Raw genomic sequence first — 13,597 nt, 5'->3', positions numbered from 1 at the left:
TGGTTGAAAAATCTTGCACTAATGATATTATGTGCAAAATTCGAGCTTGCAAAAGTAGGATTTTGAACATCATCTAATAGTTACTGTACGTTTCACTTGGAATTTAATATTTTACGGAAAATCCAATATGGCGGCAAAACCACGTGACCGATCAAAACGCCTTTCGCAAACTTGAAAGAGATCACACTTAAGATGTTACACATAAAATTTCAGCTCAATCGGTGTGTTGGTTGTGGAGAGGAAAATTTTTAAAGATTAAATCATGATTTTCCTAAAATCCAATATGGCGGCAAAACCACGTGACCGATCAAAACGCCATTCGCAAACTTGAAAGAGATCACACTTAAGATGTTACATGTCAAATTTCAGTCGAATCAGTGTGTTGGTTCTGGAGAAGAAGATTTTTAAAGATTTAATCACGATTTTCACAAAATCCAATATGGCGGCCAAACCACGTGACCGATCAAAACGCCTTTCGCAAACTTGAAAGATATCACACTTTTTATGTTACATGTCAAATTTAAGTCAAATCGGTGAGTTGGTTCTGGAGAAGAAGATTTTTAAAGATTAAATCATGATTTTCGCAAAAATCCAATATGGCGGTAAGACCACATGACCGATCAAAACGCCTTTCGCAAACTTGAAAGAGATCACACTTTTTATGTTACATGTCAAATTTCAGTGGAATCGGTGTGTTGGTTCTGGAGAAGAAGATTTTTGAAGATTAAATCACGATTTTTGCAAAATCCAATATGGCGGCCAAACCACGTGACCGATCAAAACGCCTTTCGCAAACTTGAAAGAGATCACACTTAAGATGTTACATATCAAATTTCAGTAGAATCGGTGTGTTGGTTCTGGAGAAGAAGATTTTTGAAGATTAAATCACGATTTTCGCAAAATCCAATATGGCGGCCAAACCACGTGACCGATCAAAACGCCTTTCGCAAACTTGAAAGAGATCACACTTAAGATGTTACTTATCAAATTTCAGTAGAATCGGTGTGTTGGTTCTGGAGAAGAAGATTTTTAAAGATTAAATCATGATTTTCGCAAAATCCAATATGGCGGCCAAACCACGTGACCGATCAAAACGCCTTTCGCAAACTTGAAAGAGATCATACTTAAGATGTTACATGTGAAGTTTTAGTCGAATCGGTGTTTTGGTTCTGGAGAAGAAGATTTTTAAAGATTAAATTGGTAATTTTCAAAAATCCAATATGGCGGCCAAGGTCACGTGACCGCATGCGATTTTATTGGCAAATTCTTAAGACCTTAGGCCATGCTTGCTATACAAAAAATTTCAAATCGACTAGACCCTAGGTTATCTGGAGAAGCCATTTTTAGATTTTTGGAAAATCCAATATGGCCGCCAGGTCACGTGACCAATCGAAATTTGTATACCCAGGTGCACGAGATCTCATAGGTACCTATTAGCCCTGCAAGTTTCAGAAGTTTGCGGTAAGCGGTGTTTGAGTTCTAGGTCGACAAAAAAAGAGCGGAAGAAAAAGAAGAAGAAGAAGAAAGTTGAATTCCTACGAAAACAATAGGGGCCCAGCCGGTAGGCTTGGGCCCCTAATTAAAGCTGCAAGCAGCGTTGGCGGGGCCCAAGCGGTGAACATGGTTGAAAAATCTTGCAATAATGATATTATGTGCAAAATTCGAGCTTGAAAAAGTAGGATTTTGAACATCATCTAATAGTTACTGTACGTTTCACTTGGAATTTAATATTTTACGGAAAATCCAATATGGCGGCCAAACCACGAGACCGATCAAAACCTATTTCACAAACTTGAAACACATCACTTTAAAGATGGTATATGCAAAATTTCAGTCAATGAGATGTTTGTTCGGGAGAAGAAGATTTTTAAAGATTAAATCACGATTTTCAAAAAATCCAATATGGCGGCCAAACCACGTGACCGATCAAAAGGCCTTTCGCAAACTTGAAAGAGATCACACTAAAGATGTTACATGTCAAATTTCAATCGAATCTGTGTATTGGTTCTGGAGTAGAAGATTTCTAAAGATTAAATCACGATTTTCGCAAAATCCAATATGGCGGCCAAAACCATGTTACCTATCAAAACGCCTTTCGCAAACTCGAAAGAGATTACACTTAAGATGTTACATGTCAAATTTCAGTCGAATCGGTGTGTTGGTTCTGGAGAAGAAGATTTTCAACAATTAAATCAGATTTTTCGCAAAATCCAATATGGCGGCCAGACCATGTGACCGATCAAAACGCCTTTCGCAAACTTGAAAGAGATCACACTTAAGATGTTACATGTCAAATTTCAGTCGAATCGGTGTGTTGGTTCTGGAGAAGAAGATTTTCAACAATTAAATCAGATTTTTCGCAAAATCCAATATGGCGGCCAGACCATGTGACCGATCAAAACGCGTTTCGCAAACTTGAAAGAGATCACACTTAAGATGTTATATGTCAAATTTCAGTCGAATCGGTGTGTTGGTTCTGGAGAAGAAGATTTTTAAAGATTAAATCACGATTTTCGCAAAAATCCAATATGGCGGCCAGACCACGTGACCGATTAAAACGCCTTTCGCAAACTTGAAAGAGATCACACTTAAGATGTTACGTGTCAAATTTCAGTTGAATCGGTGTGTTGGTTCTGGAGAAGAAGATTTTGAAGATTAAATCACGATTTTTGCAAAATCCAAAATGGCGGCCAAACCACGTGACCGATCAAAACGCCTTTCGCAAACTTGAAAGAGATCACACTTAAGATGTTACATGTGAAATTTCAGTCAAATCGGTGTTTTGGTTCTGGAGAAGAAGATTTTTAAAGATTAAATCACGATTTTCGCAAAATCCAATATGGCGGCCAAGGTCACGTGACCGCATGCGATTTTATTAGCAAATTCTTAAGACCTTAGGCCATGCTTGCTATACAAAAAATTTCAGATCGACTAGACCCTGGGTCTTCTGGAGAAGCCATTTTTAGGTTTTTGGAAAATCCAATATGGCCGCCAGGTCACGTGACCAATCGAAATTTGTATACCCAGGTGCACGAGATCTCATAGGTACCTATTAGCCCTGCAAGTTTCAGAAGTTTGCGGTAAGCGGTGGTTGAGTTCTAGGTCGACAAAAAAAGAGCGGAAGAAGAAGAAGAAGAAGATTAAAGCTGCAAGCAGCGTTGGCGGGGCCCAAGCGGTTAACATGGTTGAAAAATCTTGCACTAATGATATTATGTGCAAAATTCGAGCTTGCAAAAGTAGGATTTTGAACATCATCTAATAGTTACTGTACGTTTCACTTGGAATTTAATATATTACGGAAAATCCAATATGGTGGCCAAACCACGTGACCGATCAAAACGCCTTTCGCAAACTTGAAAGAGACAACACTTAAGATGTTACATGTCAAATTTAAGTCAAATCGATGGGTTGGTTCTGGAGAAGAAGATTTTTAAAGATTAAATCATGATTTTCGCAAAAATCCAATATGGCGGCCAAACCACATGACCGATCAAAACGCCTTTCGCAAACTGGAAAGAGATCACACTTAAGATGTTACATATCAAATTTCAGTAGAATCGGTGTGTTGGTTCTGGAGAAGAAGATTTTGAAGATTAAATCGCGATTTTCGCAAAATCCAATATGGCAGCCAGACCACGTGACCGATCAAAAGCCTTTTGCAAACTGGAAAGAGATCACACTTAAGATGTTACATATCAAATTTCAGTAGAATCGGTGTGTTGGTTCTGGAGAAGAAGATTTTTAAAGATTAAATCACGATTTTCGCAAAATCCAATATGGCGGCCAAACCACATGACCGATCAAAACGCCTTTCGCAAACTTGAAAGAGATCACACTTAAGATGTTACATGTGAAATTTTAGTCGAATCGGTGTGTTGGTTCTGGAGAAGAAGATTTTTGAAGATTAAATCACGATTTTCGCAAAATCCAATATAGCGGCCAGACCACGTGACCGATCAAAACGTCTTCCGCAAACTTGAAAGAGATCACACTTGAGATGTTACATGTGAAATTTTAGTCGAATCGGTGTTTTGGTTCTGGAGAAGAAGATTTTTAAAGATTAAATTGGTATTTTTCAAAAATCCAATATGGCGGCCAAGGTCACGTGACCGCATGCGATTTCACTGGCAAATTTTAAAGACCTTAGGCCATGCTTGCTATACAAAAAATTTCAAATCGACTAGACCCCTAGGTTATCTGGAGAAGCCATTTTTAGATTTTGGAAAATCCAATATGGCCGCCAGGTCACGTGACCAATCGAAATTTGTATACCCAGGTGCACGAGATCTCATAGGTACCTATTAGCCCTGCAAGTTTCAGAAGTTTGCGGTAAGCGGTGTTTGAGTTCTAGGTCGACAAAAAAAGAGCGGAAGAAGAAGAAGAAGAAGAAGTAGAAGAAAGTTGAACTCCTATAAAACCAATAGGGGCCCAGCCGGTCGGCTTGGGCCCCTAATTAAAGCTGCAAGCAGCGTTGGCGGGGCCCAAGCGGTTAACACGGTTGAAAAATCTTGCACTAATGATACTATGTGCAAAATTGGAGCTTGAAAGTAGGATTTTGGACATCATCTAATAGTTACTGTACGTTTCACTTGGAATTTAATATTTTACAGAAAATCCAATATGGCGGCCAAACCACGTGACCAATCAAAACGCCTTTCGCAAACTTGAAAGATATTACACTTAAGATGGTCTATGCAAAATTTCAGTCAAATCGGTGTGTTGGTTCTGGAGAAGAAGATTTTCAAAGATTAAATCACGATTTTAGCAAAATCCAATATGGCGGCCAAACCACGTGACCGATCAAAACGCCTTTCGAAAACTTGAAAGAGATCACACTTAAGATGTTACATGTTCAATTTCGTTGGAATTGGTGTGTTGGTTTTGGAGAAGAAAATTTTTAAAGATTAAATCATGATTTTCCTAAAATCCAATATGGCGGCCAAACCACGTGACCGATCAAAACGCCTTTCGCAAACTTGAAAGATATCACACTTAAGATGTTACATGTCGAATTTCAGTCGAATCTGTGTGTTGGTTCTGGAGAAGAAGATTTTTAAAGATTAAATCATGATTTTCGCAAAATCCAATATGGCGGCCAAACGTCATGACCGATCCAAACGCCTTTCGCAAACTTGAAAGAGATCACACTTAAGATGTTACATGTCGAATTTCAGTCGAATCTGTGTGTTGGTTCTGGAGAAGAAGATTTTTGAAGATTAAATCACGATTTTCTCAAAATCCAATATGGCGGCCAAACCACGTGACCGATCAAAACGCCTTTCGCAAACTTGAAAGACATCACACTTAAGATGTTACATGTGAAATTTCAGTCGAATCGGTGTTTTGGTTCTGGAGAAGAAGATTTTTAAAGATTAAATTGGTATTTTTCAAAATCCAATATGGCGGCCAAGGTCACGTGACCGCACGCGATTTTATTGGCAAATTTTAAAGACCTTAGGCCATGCTTGCTATACAAAAATTTTAAATCGACTAGACCCCTGGGTATTCTGGAGAAGCCATTTTAGGTTTTTGGAAAATCCAATATGGCCGCCAGGTCATGTGACCAATCGAAATTTCTATACCCAGGTGCACAAGATCTCATAGGTACCTATTAGCCCTGCAAGTTTCAGAAGTTTGCGGTAAGCGGTGTTTGAGTTCTAGGTCGACAAAAAAAGAGCGGAAGAAGAAGCAGTAGAAGAAAAGAAGAAAGTAAGAAAGTTGAACTCCTACGAAACCAATAGGGGCCCAGCCGGTAGGCTTGGGCCCCTAATTAAAGCTGCAAGCAGCGTTGGCGGGGCCCAAGCGGTGAACATGGTTGAAAAATCTTGCAATAATGATATTATGTGCAAAATTCGAGCTTGAAAAAGTAGGATTTTGGACATCATCTAATAGTTACTGTACGTTTCACTTGGAATTTAATATTTTACGGAAAATCCAATATGGCGGCCAAACCACGAGACCGATCAAAACCTATTTCACAAACTTGAAACACATCACTTTAAAGATGGTATATGCAAAATTTCAGTCAATTCGATGTTTGTTCGGGAGAAGAAGATTTTTAAAGATTAAATCACGATTTTCGAAAAATCCAATATGGCGGCCAAACCACGTGACCAATCAAAAGGCCTTTCGCAAACTTGAAAGAGATCACACTAAAGATGTTACATGTCAAATTTCAATCGAATCTGTGTATTGGTTCTGGAGTAGAAGATTTTTAAAGATTAAATCACGATTTTCGCAAAATCCAATATGGCGGCCAAACCATGTGACCGATCAAAACGCCTTTCGCAAACTCGAAAGAGATTACACCTAAGATGTTACATGTCAAATTTCAGTCGAATCGGTGTGTTGGTTCTGGAGAAGAAGATTTTCAACAATTAAATCAGATTTTTCGCAAAATCCAATATGGCGGCCAGACCAAGTGACCGATCAAAACGCCTTTCGCAAACTTGAAAGAGATCACACTTAAGATGTTATATGTCAAATTTCAGTCGAATCGGTGTGTTGGTTCTGGAGAAGAAGATTTTTAAAGATTAAATCACGATTTTCGCAAAAATCCAATATGGCGGCCAGACCACGTGACCGATTAAAACGCCTTTCGCAAACTTGAAAGAGATCACACTTAAGATGCTACATGTCAAATTTCAGTTGAATCGGTGTGTTTGTTCTGGAGAAGAAGATTTTTGAAGATTAAATCACGATTTTGCAAAATCCAATATGGCGGCCAAACCACGTGACCGATCAAAACGCCTTTCGCAAACTTGAAAGAGATCACACTTAAGATGTTACATGTGGAATTTCAGTCAAATCTGTGTTTTGGTTCTGGAGAAGAAGATTTTTAAAGATTAAATCACGATTTTCGCAAAATCCAATATGGCGGCCAAGGTCACGTGACCGCATGCGATTTTATTGGCAAATTCTTAAGACCTTAGGCCATGCTTGCTATACAAAAAATTTCGAATCGACTAGACCCCTGGTATTCTGGAGAAGCCATTTTTAGGTTTTTGGAAAATCCAATATGGCTGCCAGGTCACATGACCAATCGAAATTTGTATACCCAGGTGCACGAGATCTCATAGGTACCTATTAGCCCTGCAGAGTTTCAGAAGTTTGCGGTAAGCGGTGGTTGAGTTCTAGGTCGACAAAAAAAGAGCGGAAGAGAAGAAGAAGAAGAAGAAGAAGAAGTAGAAGAAGAAAGTTGAACTCCTATAAAACCAATAGGGGCCCAGCCGGTCGGCTTGGGCCCCTAAATATTGAACTCCTATAAAACCAATAGGGGCCCAGCCGGTAGGCTTGGGCCCCTAAAGAAGTATTGAACTCCTATAAAACCAATAGGGGCCCAGCCGGTCGGCTTGGGCCCCTAATTAAAGCTGCAAGCAGCGTTGGCGGGGCCCAAGCGGTTGCCATGGTTGAAAGTACTTGCACTGATGATACTATGTGCATATTTTGAGCTTCCATGTGTCTCGTGTGTGGAGAAATCTTTAGATTAGTTGTTAACACATTTGAAAATACATTTAAAAGCTCACGCATCTCAATTCTCATTTTAAATGATTTTGAAAAGTATGCTTGACAGAGAGAGGCGAACAAGAATTTTAAGTACAATTGATGTATACCATCATAGCTCATTCTGGAAATTTACCATGTGTCTTATGTGTTGATAAATCCTTAAACTAGTTGTTATACATGAAAATTTCGTGTCAAAGATCGTTTTCCCCATTTCCCATTTACATGACTTTGAAAAGTGTGTGTCATAGACAAATGGGAAATAGCATTACAATAAGTTTCCACTGATTGTGTGGTCACTTGTAAGCCATACAGACTGATGTGATGACAAGAAAAATAAAGTTTTTTTCTAATCCTCGCGCGTGTCAATTCAGATCTGCTGCGTCCACCTATTTTTTGCTCATGAGGAAATAAATGAAAAAAAAGCTGCAAAAAATACATCACGATAGTGCATGTATAAAACAGAACCGTAAACTAAATAATTGACACTAACATTCCATTCAGAACTGTACACGTATTTCACTCTTATATTACTCTGTGAAAAATTTGCAAATGCTGCACTAAAGTCAAACCGCTGAACTGTTGCTGTACAAAAATAATAAAGCAACACTGCTGTACATTTATCTCTGCGTGCATTCGTATGTTGTTGTCATTTTTTCCCGCGTTGTTGATTGAAGAATGAAAAAAGAAACGCGTGTCACCACATGATTTTTGAAATATGTCTAGGATAAGAAAGAAACGTTTTGTTTTTCTTGGCGTACCAGTTGTTTTGATGACCTGTACACTATGAATTTCAAAATGTTGGGTAGAACAAAAAGGTGTTCTTCAAAACCTGAAAAGTCCAAATATTAAACTGCAAAAGTTACTGGCATAACAAAGTATGGAGTTGTCACTCAGGAAACAAATGCTAAACATCGTGGTAAAAGTTGAAACTACTGTCTCTTTTATAAGATTACAATTTTTACGGTAAGAAGAGTGGGTCGCTGAACAAATCATGAGTACGAATCCTCCTTTTTAAGTGTCAAATAATACTAGTCCTGAGCACTGTTTCTGTTGAGTGAAATGCTCCCTTAGCTGTAACTTTAAAGGCTAGTTATACTTGTCAAAAGTTAGGCGTATGCGATGCAGCTATATTTAGTAACAAACCTGTAATCGCTAGTATCAGTGCTGTACTGTACATATCGCGCTATAGACAACGGCACGAAACCTGCTTCAGCATACCAGTTATATCAAACAAATTAGATATCCACTCTCATAGCATTTCAAAAGTAAAATACTCTCAGACTTGAGAAAAGTGTGCATTTTAGACTTTTGATACATTTGCTTTACGCTTAAATTTAGCATGGAGCTTTGGTAGCTCCATGAATTTAGCAAGCGATGCTCTGACAGCGCACATGGCCAGCCAAAAACGTCAGTGCGTATTCACGGCCAGCTTGAATCATGCCAGGGATCGCGGAAATCACGGATCATAAATCCAAATGTTCATGTCTATTATGTAAAGAGAATCCTAAAATATAAAAAACATAATGATTTGATATGGAGAAACATCTTTTTGTTTCACTGACGGTCAAGTTAAAAATCGCGACAAGACTTGCGCATTTGCACAATATGAATGCGGAAGTAGGTCGACTGTACTCGGCGGACGAGCGAGCGCCTTCTCTGAAAATCTGTTTACAATATCACGTCAGAATACACTGGAATTCTTGCGAATTTTTAAGGAAGCCAATTCACACAAGTTCCTAACGTCAGTAAAGATATTTTCTTGTTGGCAGCAATACACCACCAACATTTTCACCGTTCAGGAATGCCTTACTCGCTCTACGTTGAAAAAAAAGCTGTATGCTTTTGACCATGCCGTTCCTAACTTTACAAATTCCAGTCGACTTTCCTACTCTCATCATAAACTTTCTTTCTATTTCATAGCTTTACTTGCGCTTAGAACCTACGTTAGGGGTGGTTTCTCTCCAATATTTGTGGAGCTTCTTAAGTCAAAAACGAAAGTTTGCCGTTTTTGCTTAGTTTCACCGTCACTTCGATCCTTCAGTGTTGACAACGACACTGTACTGCACAGTGCACGCAGTATATAATCTGTAGACACATTGTGCGAAGTTGTCCAACCCAAAACTTAGTAACATTTTATGGTCATGGTAAACATATGGGTACTTTTAGATTGTGAGCTATTTCGTCACAATTTTATTCATTACTGTATGTGTTACAAATACTATCTTCTGACGCATAAGGTCAGGGATGCACAGAGATAAAGCATTACGTATCAAGTTGAATGCAGGACAGCGCGTGGACAGACAAAGTGATGACGTCATGGTGCAATATTCGATTCGCAAGTTTGGCTAATTTTTGCCGAAATGTTCTCGCCAAACACTACTTTTTTCTCGCATTTGCGATTTTTGCATGCGGGCTGCGGAAACACTGCCTGCGTCATTGCGAACAAAGGAAGGGCACAACGCGCCTTATTTTCAAGCAGGCGATTTATGTTTGTTTTTCAGATTTAGTCCATTGAAAATCCTACCCGCACGCGAACGGCAAACAAAGAATTTATTGTATGGCACCTAATGTAGAGTATTTTGGATAAATACACAAGGAAAGTGCTAAATTAGTCATGGAGTTGAGACTAAATAGTGACAGTAGTAGTACTTGGAGCAAACGTTTCTAGCATTTTTGTTTCTGAACTTGGTCTCACTCAAGTCCACATGCTTAAATATTCAAACCTTGGAATTCAGGAAGTGCATGTTTACTGAGTGTTCCCACTGTAATAAGCTGCGCAAACAAACATTCTGAACAGCTACACTAACAACTGATATGGTCGCACCTATTTAGACCTAGAACAATGGCAAGAGCGTCCAGGTCTGATTAACCATTTACCTGCAGGCTGTGAGTGACGATTTTTCAAATCGCCGGCATTGAGTCGATAGCCTGTGATTTCAGCAACAGTGACGCAATACAGTTTTCTACAATTATTTTACCTCTCACTTTCCGATTTCAAAATGTTTATGACAAACAGCCTATAATGTTTATCCAATAAAACACCCTTACTTCATCGTCACCACGACTGTGCTCCAGCGTGTTGTTGTCGTAGGTATTGTAATGATATATTAATCATCACATGACAAACATCAATAACTGAAAAATGAGCTCGCGACAATTATTTTTCGTTGTAGTATGGACCAGATTTTACAGCGCGATGACAGACTTTACTCTCTGATATGAACGTAAAACACATAATCGATGCATATAGCTTGTTATAAGTTATTATCAATGCTTCTGACCAACGCCTTTTTACACAGCGTAGGGGCCGGGATTATGGTTTGCATGAATGCCGGCTCAAGTTGACAGCAGCCAATACATTGCAGTCTAAACCTGCGCGCCTTATCTCTGTTAAAAAAAATACGGCTGCATTCAGACACCTTCATTTAAAATTGCCCAAATAGCTTCATTCATGATCCTTGTATTTACCCAAGATTTGACAGAATTTATATCGAAGCTAGAGTCAGTCCTTGGAAGTCGGGTTTGACCAGGACTATAAGGTGGTGAAATATTCGATATATATCGGACATTAACCCGCGATTTGACAAAATCTAGCTAGTATCGTCTAGTATCGAAACTAGAGTCAGTACTTTGAAGTCGGGTTTGGCAAAACCTGTAATGTGGTGAAATCTCCGATATATACCAGACATTTATTCGCGATTTGACAGAATTTATATCGTCTAGTATCGACGCTAGAGTCAGTCCTTGGAAGTTGGGTTTGACCAAAACTGTAAGGTGGTGAAATCTCCAATATCGGATATTTCCCCGCAATTTGACAGAATCTATATCGTTCAGTATCAAAGTAAGAGTCAGTCCTTGGAAGTCGGGCTTGACAAGAACTGTAAGGTGGTGTAATTTCCGATATATATCGGATATTTACCGCAATTTGACAGAATCTAGTATCGTCTGATTTCGATATTAGACTCCCCAAATCGCCGATAACTATATATCTGGTAAATATCGGTAATTTCACTGACCTTGCGTGCCGAGGAACAGGGCAAGTCATTCTAGTATTGTCTACTATCGATATTAGAGTCCAAAAATTGCCGATAAACATCGAGTAAATAACGGCGATTGTACAGATCTGACATACCGAAGCACAGGGCAAGTCATTCTACTATCGTCTAGTATTGATATTAGAGTCCCAAAATTGCCGATAAATATCGGGTAAATTATATAGGAGATTTCACGGATCCAGCGTAAAGAGGCACAGGGCAAGTCATTCTAGTATCGTCTGGTATCGATATTAGAGTCCCAAAATCGCTGATAAATATCGGGTAAATTTCGGCGATTTCACAGACCGGGCGTGCAATGGCACAAAGCAATTACAGTGACATTCGATCAAGCTGCAGAACAAGGTGTTGTTTCAATCGATATGTATCAGCGATTTTTACGACATTAACAGCTGGGCTTGATGCGGTCTTGTTTACATTTTTAATGAGCTACATGCTCTCAGTTACACAACACACCAGGGCCACTCCATGCATGTCAGATAGAGAAACAAAAAAATCACCACACCTTGCAATGTCATGTATCTTTCTTTTTTACTCGTGATGAACAAGTGAGCGTGCATTCAGACACCTACATATAAAATTACCCGAACAGCTTCATTTATGATCCTTGACACTCACATATTAGCTGTGCGTAGACCCCAGTAATTGTGCCCTGGCGGGACCTTGTCCCGCTCTTATTCAGTCAATCACAGCAGTCGGCCACCCCTTAAAGCTAGTGGCACACTCCTCTAAGTACTTCTGTGGCAGTATACTTGACAACGTCACCCTGGCGTACAAAACCTGGCATCAATGTTGCCTTACACAAGGGGCTGAGATTAGGGTTCGTGTGACTGCTAGCTGAATTTGACAGCGGGCATTGCAGTCTGTCGTGTCGTCTTTGACTTTCAAGTGTACAATATAACATGCATCACTGATCGATCTTCTGACTGAAGAGGTTTCAAACTGCAGCCTTATGAACATTGGGGGGACTTAACCGATCCAAATGCCTTTCACAAACTTGAAAGAGATCGCACTAAGAAAGATATTAGTAAAATTTCAGTTGAATCTGTGTATTGGTTTTTGAGAAGAAGATTTTTAAAGATTAAATTGAGATTTACACAAAATCCAATATGGCGGCCAAATTACGTGACTGATTAAAATGCCTTTCGCAAACTTAAAAGGACTACCACCAAGGAAAATAAGTGTAAAATTTTAGTTCAATCGGTGTATTTGTTCTGGAGGAGAAGATTTTGAAAGATTAAATTGCGATTTCACAAAATCAAATATGGTGGCCAAACCACGAGACCGATCAAAAAGCTTTTTGCAAGCTTGAAAGATATCACTGTAAGGATGACATGAGAAAAATTTGAGCTTAATCAGTGTTTCGCTTCTGGAGAAGAAGATTTATAAAGATTAAATTATGATTTTTGCAAAATCCAATATGGCGGCCAAACCACGTGACCGAGCCAAACGCCTTTCGCAAACTTGAAAGAGATCGCACTTTAGATGAGATGTGTACAATTTTAGTTCAATCGGTGGATTGGTTCTGGAGAAGAAGATTTTTAAAGATTAAATTGTGATTTCACAAAATCCAATATAGCAGCCAAACCACGTGACCAATCAAAATGTTTTTCGCAAACTTGAAAATGATCATTTAAAGGATGACATGAGTAAAATTTGAGCTTAATCGGTGTTTTGGTTCTGGAGAAGAAGATTTTTAAAGATTAAATGAGTATTTTAGAAAATCCAATATGGCGGCCAAGGTCCCGTGACCGCATGCGATTTTATTTGCAAATTCTAAAGACCTTAAATCATGCTTGCTATACAAAAAATTTCAAATCAACTAGACCCCTAGGTCTTCTGGAGAAGCTTTTTTTAGGTTTTTGGAAAATCCAATATGACCGCCAAGTCACGTGATTAATCAAAATTTAAAGGGTCAGATGCACGAGTACTTATTGACACCTATTAGTCCTACAAGTTTGAGAAGTTTTCGTTCAGCCGTTTAAGAGATCTAGGTCGACAAAGAATCGGCAGAAGAAGAAGAAAAAGAGGAAGAAGAG

This window comes from Ptychodera flava, unplaced genomic scaffold, assembly GCF_041260155.1.
Source record: "Ptychodera flava strain L36383 unplaced genomic scaffold, AS_Pfla_20210202 Scaffold_89__1_contigs__length_443570_pilon, whole genome shotgun sequence".
NCBI classification, from domain to species: domain Eukaryota; kingdom Metazoa; phylum Hemichordata; class Enteropneusta; family Ptychoderidae; genus Ptychodera; species Ptychodera flava.
Note: the sequence above shows the minus strand (reverse complement) of the source record.